A 12,759-nucleotide genomic window follows, 5' to 3' on the forward strand; every position below is an offset into this window, starting at 1 on the left:
TTATCCTGTGTTGAAGGTTGTGCATGCCCAGAAGGACAAGTAAGTGCAAATTCAACAACAAAGATAACTGTATAATAAATTGAAACTAAAAGTTTGATTACATCTTTTTTAAATATTTCTAGGTTGTAGATAAAGATGGAAAGCATTGCATTGAGGTTTCTGAATGTGAATATTGTACCGAAATCGATGGCATAAAATACCAGGAAGGTAAATAAAATACCCATGATTCATTAGGATTAATAGAAATTTATTTATTATACGGTTGTTTATATTTTATATAAAAATTAATAATTTGTTTTTGCCTTTCTTTAATAATTTTACATTTACAATGTTAATAAACATTTAACAGGAGATACCATTCCTTCCATGTCTGATAAATGCCGAACTTGTTATTGTTCACAAAACAAGGTTCACTGTATGGGACAACCTTGTGTTGTGACTACCACCACCAGTACACCAGTAACAAGCTCATCACCAGTTACCACAACAACTCAATCGACAACTGGAAGTGTTATATCTACAACTATTAACTTACCATTCACGGCAGAGTATGCTACTAATTTTTTCGCATTACACTTGGTTTTAAAATTTAGTATTAGTTTGAGCACCAACATATTATCATGTTAAAAACAATTCTAACTATTATACATAAAATATAAATTTTTTAGATGTATAAAATCTGGGTGGAGTGATTGGATGAACAGTTACTACCCAACTTTAACAAATCAGGGAGATTTAGAAACTATTTCAAGTTTAAGACAAGACTACATATTTTGCGATGAAAATAACATAACTTCCGTAGAGTGCCGAGCAGTCAATATTGAAAAGTCATCAGATGAAGTTGGAAAGGTTTGACGTATATAAATATTTCTTGCATAACAAATACAAACTGTATTCTAAAAATGCATTTAATATAATGATATATTTTTAGGATGTCATTTGTTCCAAAGAAATGGGCTTAATTTGTCTAAATGAATACCAAACACCAACACCGTTGTGTCTTGATTATGAAATTAGATTCCTATGTGATTGCATTGGTAAGACTATTATTTCCATTTTAAAAAAATAATTTATTGCGTCACTGTTACAAGTTTAATCTTAATTCTTAGAAATGTTAAAAATAATACTACAAACTAATGTAAGATTTAAAATTATTTTTAGAAGATGAGACAACAACCACAAAACAAACCTATACAACTACCACATCAGGTTCTGGTATTACAACTACTTCTGGCCAAGACACAACCACTTCTGGTCTGGACACAACCACTTCAAGTTCAGGTACAACCACATCAAGTTCAGTTACAACCACCTCTGGTTCAGGCACAACCACTTCTGGTCCAGATACAACCCCCTTTGGTTTAGACACAACCACCCCTGGTTTAGACACAACTACCTCTGGTTCAGACACAACCACTTCTGGTCCAGACACAACCACTTCTGGTTCAGACACAACCACCCCCGGTTTAGACACAACCACCACAACAGTTTCAAATCCCGAAACAACCACAGGTTCAAAAAAATGCTTTGTAGGCTTTACGAAGTGGATGCCTATTGACAGAGAAAACTTCGAAAGAGGAAGCCATACAATTCAATCGCTACGAGAGCAATACGAATTTTGCATGTAAAAAATAAATAAACATAAGTGTAGTTTATAAAAAAAGGTTGATAATCAATTAATATTGTTAAAGGGATTTGACTGCACTAGTGGCTAGCTTCTTTTTTATTTTTAGGACACCATCTTTTATTGAATGTAAAACAACACAAGATGATATTGAATATGACCAAACCGGGCAACGAGTAACTTGTGATTTGAAAAGTGGTCTAGTTTGCAGAAATAGTGAAAATGAATCACCATGTTTAGACTATAAAATTAGAATATTCTGTATTTGTCAAGGTTTGTTGTAGTTAACTTTGGTGACTAAAATAAACCTAACCAAAATATAAAACTTATTTTTGTCTTATAAATTGTACTGTAAAACAACATTAAATTTTCTTAGTACCCACAACAACTCCCAAACTCGAAGAAACAACAAAGCAAACCACTGTTAACATCTGTGTACCTGGTTTTACAAACTGGATGTCCTCTACAACCCCCAGTAGTGAAAATGAAGGAGATTTAGAAAACTTCAAAGTAATAAATTTAAACAATATATCCCTTTTTTTAAATAAAATGTGCATGCAATTTAAAAATTTTTACGTATTTAAAAGTTCTAACACTTTTATGTTTATTCAGAATCTGAGATCTGCATACGATTTTTGTGAGTCACCTTTAAAAATTGATTGTCGAGAAATTGAAACAGGTATTCGTGTCTCTGATACTGACCAACATGGTGTTACATGTGACCTATCTCTCGGTCTTGCCTGTTTAAATGATTTACAAGAAAATATTTGCAAGGATTTTGAAGTAAGAGTGTTCTGTGGTTGCCAAGAAGCCACAACTACACTTTCCTCTACAGCAGGACCTACAAGTTTAGCCCCAACTACAGAAAAAACAACAACTACTACAACGGTTACAAAAACAACTACTACTAAAGCTCATTCTACTACAGCTGGGGGTTCTTCTACTACATCAACTACTGATCAAGAAACCGGTAGTCCTTCCCCTGTTGTTACTACTACACCTACTACTGATAATGGCTAGTTAAACAAAAATGCTTATTTTTTTACCATATAACTAACCTAAAAAACACTGTTTGTTAAATTATTTAATTAATTTGTGTGTGAGGCTGACCTTAAATGTTTTTTCCATATAGGTATAACAACAACTGTTTCAACAACAACCCCAGTATGTGTACCAAAGTGGAGTCCCTGGCTTAACACAATTGTTCCTACCAGACTTCCTGGTTCTGGAGATTATCAATCAATAAATGACCTTCCAGAGAATTTTGGTTCAGAATTTTGCTCCAGGTATGTGAGAAGAACAAAACAACCATACAATTGTTTTAATTTTTTATCAAAAGTATTTAAAAAATACCTGATGTTTTAAATGAACTAACCAGGTTGCATATTTGGTAAAAAATTTTTTTTTTTTATTCAGAAACATGATATCTAGTATAGAATGTGTTTGCTCAACAAGTGGTCAATCTTGGAAAAGTACCGGTGATGTTATGCAGTGTGATCTTCAACATGGTCTTAAATGTTTAAACAGCCAACAGGTTATTTTTTTGTCCATAAATATAACCCTGAATTTCATAAATACTAAATTTGCAATAGGAAACTGTTTACATAAGAGTATGTACAAATTAACATTAACAAAAAACAATACCATTAAAATGTGATTTTAATTTTAAGGGGATGGGAAGAGCTTGTTTAGATTACAAAGTAAGAGTGTTCTGTGAATGCGGAGAAATTACACATTCACCATTTGAATCAACAACCACAACAAAAGAATTAACTACTACACCATTTAAATTGACAACCACAACAAAAGAATCAACTAGTTCACCATTTGAATCAACAACAACAACAAAAGAATCAACCAGTACACCATTTGAATCAACAACAACAACAGAAGAATTAACAACAACAAAATCAGTTCCAAGTAAGATTTTTACAAAAACCAAATTGCTTGTAATAAAAAACAAACTAAGTTATGTTACTAAAAAAAAAATGAATTTAACTGCAGGATGTGACATACAATTGGATATGGATTCTGAATATATTGTGAAGGAAATTACCACATCAACATTGGTGTCTAAAAATGGAGTTGTAACTGACATTGGACTTAACTCCGAAAATGGTTGGAATGCTAAACTTAATAACAAGTAAGGATCATTAACTATCGAACTATTAGTAATAAGTACAAAGTTGAAACCAAAAATTGTTCATACTTGTATAAATTGTGTTATACCAATAAATTTTAAGATATCAATGGATTACATTTGAGTTCACTCGTGAAAGAGAAGTTACTGGTTTGATAACCCAAGGAACAGAGTCAGGGTGGGTAACATCATATCAACTGTGGTACAGCAATGATGGAATACGTTTCACACCATACTTTGATCAAAACACTGGAAAAATTGCTGTAAATATTGATTTCCTTAAAATAGTTTCTGCTCATTTGTAAAATTTTTGCAGAATAAATATTAGAATTTCTTGACTATGGAGTACTATTATCTATTTAATTTACAGCTGCTTTTTAAAAAATATTATCACAGAATTTTAATGGAAATGAAAATGAGGAGGAGTATAAGATGAATTTATTAAAAGTTGCTGAAACTATTGAGACACGCTGGTTGAGAATTCATCCAGTTACATGGGAAAATACTATTTCAATGCGAATTAATATTCTTGTCAGCTGTGCTGGTATTATTTGTTTTTAATTTAAATCTCATTTTAATATAAATTTCTTATATTTGTTGTTTTTTTTTTAAATCTCCTAGGAGTAATACTACTAGTAGATTAACAAACTAAAACAACTTTGCTATTTGTTACTCCAAAGTATGAACATTAATATTATTTAGATGAGCAAACACCATCAATAAGCACAACTGCTAATGTTGTTACAACACCTTTATGTTCCGATGGTTTGGAATGGGACTCATGTGCATATAATTGTTCGACGTTTTGTAACTCTGTTGCTTTACAAAAGTATGAAGAATGCAAGAACAACAATATTGCCTGCATACCTGGCTGCCGCCCTAACACGGTATCTATTTTATTTGCGATAATTTTTAAACCATAATGTTTAGTTTGTTATACAAATCATGAAAAGTAATTAAAATGTAACTTAATTTTTAGACATGTTCTGAGGGGTGGAAATTAAATGAATTTGGCGATTGCATCATAAGTGATGACTGTTCGTGTTTGCTTCCAAATGGCAGTATTTTAGCACCTGGGGTGATAGTTACAGTTGGAAAAGAAAAATGCATGTGTTTTGGTAATGAAGTTACCTGTGTAACAACAACAACAATAAAATATGAATCAACAACCCCGGGACAGCAAAACCCAACCACCCTGGGACAAGGAGAAACAACTACTTTAGGTCAAGAAGAAACAACTATTCTAGGCCAAGAAGAAACAACTCCAGACCAAGGGGAAACAACCACCCAAGATCAAAGTGAAGTAACGACTTCTCGACAGAAAGAACCCACGACTGTTTCAACTACCAAAACAACAACAACCAAGGTAAGGATTAAAATATACTCAGGATAAAATTTAAAAGATACGAAATTTTAAAGGGCTTTTAAATATACAGGTTGTAACAACTACCACTGTTGATGAGCGATCAACAACACCATATGATGATTGTATTTGGTGGGGCGATTGGCATAATGTTAACTTACCAAGTTCAGAAACCGGAGATGATGTGGAACCAATTAGAGATCACATTCTTTTATCTACATGCAAGAAACCAGTTGCAATTCAATGTAGAGTAGAACACTACAATATCTGGTTTGATAGGTATGACTTTGTTTGTATTTTTAAATAGTTAAATTTTAGTGGAATTAAATTTAAGAAAATAAAAAGAAATTAAAACATAAGTCATAACACATTATTTTGCACAGGTCTGGACAAAAAGGTGTGACATGTGATGTTAAAACTGGTTTACGGTGTATTGGTAAGAAAGTTGAGGGGTTGATACCAAAATGTTATAACTATGAGGTTCGACTAGGTTGTTTTAATATAAGTTGTATTCCAACTACCCCGCCTCCAACAACAACAATATTAAAATCAACAACATCTAACTTAGTGACGACAACTACCAAATTGGTGGTTGACACTACAGAAGGTACTACAACAAAGATGACAACAAAAGTGGTAAATAAAATAAAAATTTGACTTTCTAATATAATTTAGTATAAAACATTTTTGGGGATAAAAAAATTCCTAAACTTTATTTTTTGTTAGGCAACAGAAACTCCTGAGCAAGCAACAACTGCCAGCACCACTCCACCTTGCCCAAATACAACACAAAATGGTAGTTGTTCGTCATGTAACACTGATCAATATTGTTACAAAGAAGACTGTGTGATGATTGAGGATTGTCCTTGTGTGGTAGATGGACAAATATATGAGGTAAGTGCTTGAAGTAAATAAGATCTGTAAATAGTTAATGTTTAACCAATGCCAAAAATTAATATTTAAAAATGATACTCAATGTAGGAAGAAAAAATATGGACAATGGGTTGCGATACATGCATCTGTTTTCAAGGTATAGTAAAATGTCACAAGAAAACATGTATTGTTACAAGTCAAGCTGATTGCAAAGCAATGGAAACTTATGTTAGCGATGACGATAACTGCTGTGGGACATGTAGATGTCTATGTGGAAAAAATGAAAACAAATGTGAATCAAGCTGTGAATGTGTGCCAGAAGAGTGGTGGTGTGACAACTATGAAGACTGTACAGATGGATCTGATGAGAAATTGTGTCAATTGTTAAATACAACTGCACAACCAAATTACACAACTACACCACATACAGGTTGTATCTACAATGGTGAAACTTTAGAAGTAAACCAAGAGATAAAAGTAGATGAATGTATCATTATACGATGTGTACAATCTGGTACATATGAAGAAATTAATATATGCACCACTTTGGAAGAAAAAACTACTAAAAGCACCACGCAGTCGACAACCTTGTCTACCACTACTGGTGGTGAAGATACTACAACTCCAGAAGAACCTTTCTGTTCTGTTAATGGAAATAAGTTTGCAGTCGGTGTTGTGATCTCCGAAGGAAAATGTTACAAAGTTGTTTGTATTCGAAACAATGTATTCAAAAATGAAACTACTTGTACAACAAAAACACCAGTTATTGTAACAACCAAACCAATCAGTACTACTTCACCAATCATTGAATCTACAACTTCTGAATATGTTGAATCAACAACTACATCAAGTACGGACTCCTCTGCAACAACAGCTACCACATTATTTAATGGATGCTTATACAATGGCATTTTAATGGATGTGGACCAAGAATTTGAAATCGATGAATGTAATGTGGTGACTTGCACCGAACCAGGTGTTACGGTACAAACTTATGTATGTACGACAACTGCTGAAACATCTGAACCTACTACAACATCGGATGGATGTTTGTACTTGGGAGAAAGATACGAAGTAAATGATATTATTAAATCTGAGGAATGTTACATATTAAAGTGCTTGCCTTTCAATAAACTCGAAAACACAACTATCTGTAGTACAAAAGTTATCCTCACCACAACAAGTGTTCAAGAATCCACTACAGAAACATCTGAACCTACGACAATTGAGCTTGAAGGTTGCATCTACAATGGAGAACTTATGAAAGTAAACCAAGAGATTAAAGTAGATGAATGTATCATTATACGATGTGTACAATCTGGCACATATGAAGAAATTAATACATGCACCACCTTGGAAAAAAAAACTACTGAAAGCACCACACAGTCGACAACCTTGTCTACCACTACTGGTGGTGAAGATACTACAACTCCAGAAGAACCTTTCTGTTCTGTTAATGGAATTAAGTTTACAGTCGGTGTTGTGATCTCCGAAGGAAAATGTTACAAAGTTGTTTGTATTCGAAACAATGTATTCAAAAATGAAACTACTTGTACAACAAAAACACCAGTTATTGTAACAACCAAACCAATCAGTACTACTTCACCAATCATTGAATCTACAACTTCTGAATATGTTGAATCAACAACTACATCAAGTACGGACTCCTCTGCAACAACAGCTACCACATTATTTAATGGATGTTTATACAATGGCATTTTAATGGATGTGGACCAAGAATTTGAAATCGATGAATGTAATGTGGTAACTTGCACCGAACCAGGTGTTATAGTACAAACTTATGTATGTACGACAACTGCTGAAACATCTGAACCTACTACAACATCGGATGGATGTTTGTACTTGGGAGAAAGATATGAAGTAAATGATATTATTAAATCTGAGGAATGTTACATATTAAAGTGCTTGCCATTCAATAAACTCGAAAACACAACTATCTGTAGTACAAAGGTTATCCTCACCACAACAAGTGTTCAAGAATCCACTACAGAAACATCTGAACCTACGACAATTGAGCTTGAAGGTTGCATCTACAATGGAGAACTTATGAAAGTAAACCAAGAGATTAAAGTAGATGAATGTATCATTATACGATGTGTACAATCTGGCACATATGAAGAAATTAATACATGCACCACCTTAGAAAAAAAAACTACTGAAAGCACCACACAGTCGACAACCTTGTCTACCACTACTGGTGGTGAAGATACTACAACTCCAGAAGAACCTTTCTGTTCTGTTAATGGAATTAAGTTTACAGTCGGTGTTGTGATCTCCGAAGGAAAATGTTACAAAGTTGTTTGTATTCGAAACAATGTATTCAAAAATGAAACTACTTGTACAACAAAAACACCAGTTATTGTAACAACCAAACCAATCAGTACTACTTCACCAATCATTGAATCTACAACTTCTGAATATGTTGAATCAACAACTACATCAAGTACGGACTCCTCTGCAACAACAGCTACCACATTATTTAATGGATGTTTATACAATGGCATTTTAATGGATGTGGACCAAGAATTTGAAATCGATGAATGTAATGTGGTAACTTGCACCGAACCAGGTGTTACAGTACAAACTTATGTATGTACGACAACTGCTGAAACATCTGAACCTACTACAACATCGGATGGATGTTTGTACTTGGGAGAAAGATATGAAGTAAATGATATTATTAAATCTGAGGAATGTTACATATTAAAGTGCTTGCCATTCAATAAACTCGAAAACACAACTATCTGTAGTACAAAGGTTATCCTCACCACAACAAGTGTTCAAGAATCCACTACAGAAACATCTGAATCTACAACAATTGAGCTTGAAGGTTGCATCTACAATGGAGAACTTATGAAAGTAAACCAAGAGATAAAAGTAGATGAATGTATCATTATACGATGTGTACAATCAGGCACATATGAGGAAATTAATACATGCACCACCTTGGAAGAAAAAACTACTGAAAGCACCACGCAGTCGACAACCTTGTCTACCACTACTGGTGGTAAAGATAGTACAACTCCAGGAGAATCTTTCTGTTCTGTTAATGGAATTAAGTTTGCAGTCGGTGTTGTGATCTCCGAAGGAAAATGTTACAAAGTTGTTTGTATTCGAAACAATGTATTCAAAAATGAAACTACTTGTACAACAAAAACACCAGTTATTGTAACAACCAAACCAATCAGTACTACTTCACCAATCATTGAATCTACAACTTCTGAATATGTTGAATCAACAACTACTTCAAGTACGGACTCCTCTGCAACAACAGCTACCACATTATTTAATGGATGCTTATACAATGGCATTTTAATGGATGTGGACCAAGAATTTGAAATCGATGAATGTAATGTGGTGACTTGCACCGAACCAGGTGTTACGGTACAAACTTATGTATGTACGACAACTGCTGAAACATCTGAACCTACTACAACATCGGATGGATGTTTGTACTTGGGAGAAAGATATGAAGTAAATGATATTATTAAATCTGAGGAATGTTACATATTAAAGTGCTTGCCATTCAATAAACTCGAAAACACAACTATCTGTAGTACAAAGGTTATCCTCACCACAACAAGTGTTCAAGAATCCACTACAGAAACATCTGAATCTACAACAATTGAGCTTGAAGGTTGCATCTACAATGGAGAACTTATGAAAGTAAACCAAGAGATAAAAGTAGATGAATGTATCATTATACGATGTGTACAATCAGGCACATATGAGGAAATTAATACATGCACCACCTTGGAAGAAAAAACTACTGAAAGCACCACGCAGTCGACAACCTTGTCTACCACTAATGGTGGTGAAGATACTACAACTCCAGAAGAACCTTTCTGTTCTGTTAATGGAATTAAGTTTACAGTCGGTGTTGTGATCTCCGAAGGAAAATGTTACAAAGTTGTTTGTATTCGAAACAATGTATTCAAAAATGAAACTACTTGTACAACAAAAACACCAGTTATTGTAACAACCAAACCAATCAGTACTACTTCACCAATCATTGAATCTACAACTTCTGAATATGTTGAATCAACAACTACATCAAGTACGGACTCCTCTGCAACAACAGCTACCACATTATTTAATGGATGTTTATACAATGGCATTTTAATGGATGTGGACCAAGAATTTGAAATCGATGAATGTAATGTAGTGACTTGCACCGAACCAGGTGTTACGGTACAAACTTATGTATGTACGACAACTGCTGAAACATCTGAACCTACTACAACATCGGATGGATGTTTGTACTTGGGAGAAAGATACGAAGTAAATGATATTATTAAATCTGAGGAATGTTACATATTAAAGTGCTTGCCTTTCAATAAACTCGAAAACACAACTATCTGTAGTACAAAGGTTATCCTCACCACAACAAGTGTTCTAGAATCCACTACAGAAACATTTGAATCTACGACAATTGAGCTTGAAGGTTGCATCTACAATGGAGAACTTATGAAAGTAAACCAAGAGATAAAAGTAGATGAATGTATCATTATACGATGTGTACAATCAGGCACATATGAGGAAATTAATACATGCACCACCTTGGAAGAAAAAACTACTGAAAGCACCACGCAGTCGACAACCTTGTCTACCACTACTGGTGGTAAAGATAGTACAACTCCAGGAGAATCTTTCTGTTCTGTTAATGGAATTAAGTTTGCGGTCGGTGTTGTGATCTCCGAAGGAAAATGTTACAAAGTTGTTTGTATTCGAAACAATGTATTCAAAAATGAAACTACTTGTACAACAAAAACACCAGTTATTGTAACAACCAAACCAATCAGTACTACTTCACCAATCATTGAATCTACAACTTCTGAATATGTTGAATCAACAACTACTTCAAGTACGGACTCCTCTGCAACAACAGCTACCACATTATTTAATGGATGCTTATACAATGGCATTTTAATGGATGTGGACCAAGAATTTGAAATCGATGAATGTAATGTGGTGACTTGCACCGAACCAGGTGTTACAGTACAAACTTATGTATGTACGACAACTGCTGAAACATCTGAACCTACTACAACATCGGATGGATGTTTGTACTTGGGAGAAAGATACGAAGTAAATGATATTATTAAATCTGAGGAATGTTACATATTAAAGTGCTTGCCATTCAATAAACTCGAAAACACAACTATCTGTAGTACAAAGGTTATCCTCACCACAACAAGTGTTCTAGAATCCACTACAGAAACATTTGAATCTACGACAATTGAGCTTGAAGGTTGCATCTACAATGGAGAACTTATGAAAGTAAACCAAGAGATAAAAGTAGATGAATGTATCATTATACGATGTGTACAATCAGGCACATATGAGGAAATTAATACATGCACCACCTTGGAAGAAAAAACTACTGAAAGCACCACGCAGTCGACAACCTTGTCTACCACTACTGGTGGTAAAGATAGTACAACTCCAGGAGAATCTTTCTGTTTTGTTAATGGAATTAAGTTTGCGGTCGGTGTTGTGATCTCCGAAGGAAAATGTTACAAAGTTGTTTGTATTCGAAACAATGTATTCAAAAATGAAACTACTTGTACAACAAAAACACCAGTTATTGTAACAACCAAACCAATCAGTACTACTTCACCAATCATTGAATCTACAACTTCTGAATATGTTGAATCAACAACTACTTCAAGTACGGACTCCTCTGCAACAACAGCTACCACATTATTTAATGGATGCTTATACAATGGCATTTTAATGGATGTGGACCAAGAATTTGAAATCGATGAATGTAATGTGGTGACTTGCACCGAACCAGGTGTTACAGTACAAACTTATGTATGTACGACAACTGCTGAAACATCTGAACCTACTACAACATCGGATGGATGTTTGTACTTGGGAGAAAGATACGAAGTAAATGATATTATTAAATCTGAGGAATGTTACATATTAAAGTGCTTGCCTTTCAATAAACTCGAAAACACAACTATCTGTAGTACAAAGGTTATCCTCACCACAACAAGTGTTCTAGAATCCACTACAGAAACATTTGAATCTACGACAATTGAGCTTGAAGGTTGCATCTACAATGGAGAACTTATGAAAGTAAACCAAGAGATAAAAGTAGATGAATGTATCATTATACGATGTGTACAATCAGGCACATATGAGGAAATTAATACATGCACCACCTTGGAAGAAAAAACTACTGAAAGCACCACGCAGTCGACAACCTTGTCTACCACTAATGGTGGTGAAGATACTACAACTCCAGAAGAACCTTTCTGTTCTGTTAATGGAATTAAGTTTGCGGTCGGTGTTGTGATCTCCGAAGGAAAATGTTACAAAGTTGTTTGTATTCGAAACAATGTATTCAAAAATGAAACTACTTGTACAACAAAAACACCAGTTATTGTAACAACCAAACCAATCAGTACTACTTCACCAATCATTGAATCTACAACTTCTGAATATGTTGAATCAACAACTACTTCAAGTACGGACTCCTCTGCAACAACAGCTACCACATTATTTAATGGATGCTTATACAATGGCATTTTAATGGATGTGGACCAAGAATTTGAAATCGATGAATGTAATGTGGTGACTTGCACCGAACCAGGTGTTACAGTACAAACTTATGTATGTACGACAACTGCTGAAACATCTGAACCTACTACAACATCGGATGGATGTTTGTACTTGGGAGAAAGATACGAAGTAAATGATATTATTAAATCTGAGGAATGTTACATA

This window comes from Corella eumyota, chromosome 2, assembly GCF_963082875.1.
Source record: "Corella eumyota chromosome 2, kaCorEumy4.1, whole genome shotgun sequence".
Classification (NCBI taxonomy): domain Eukaryota; kingdom Metazoa; phylum Chordata; class Ascidiacea; order Phlebobranchia; family Corellidae; genus Corella; species Corella eumyota.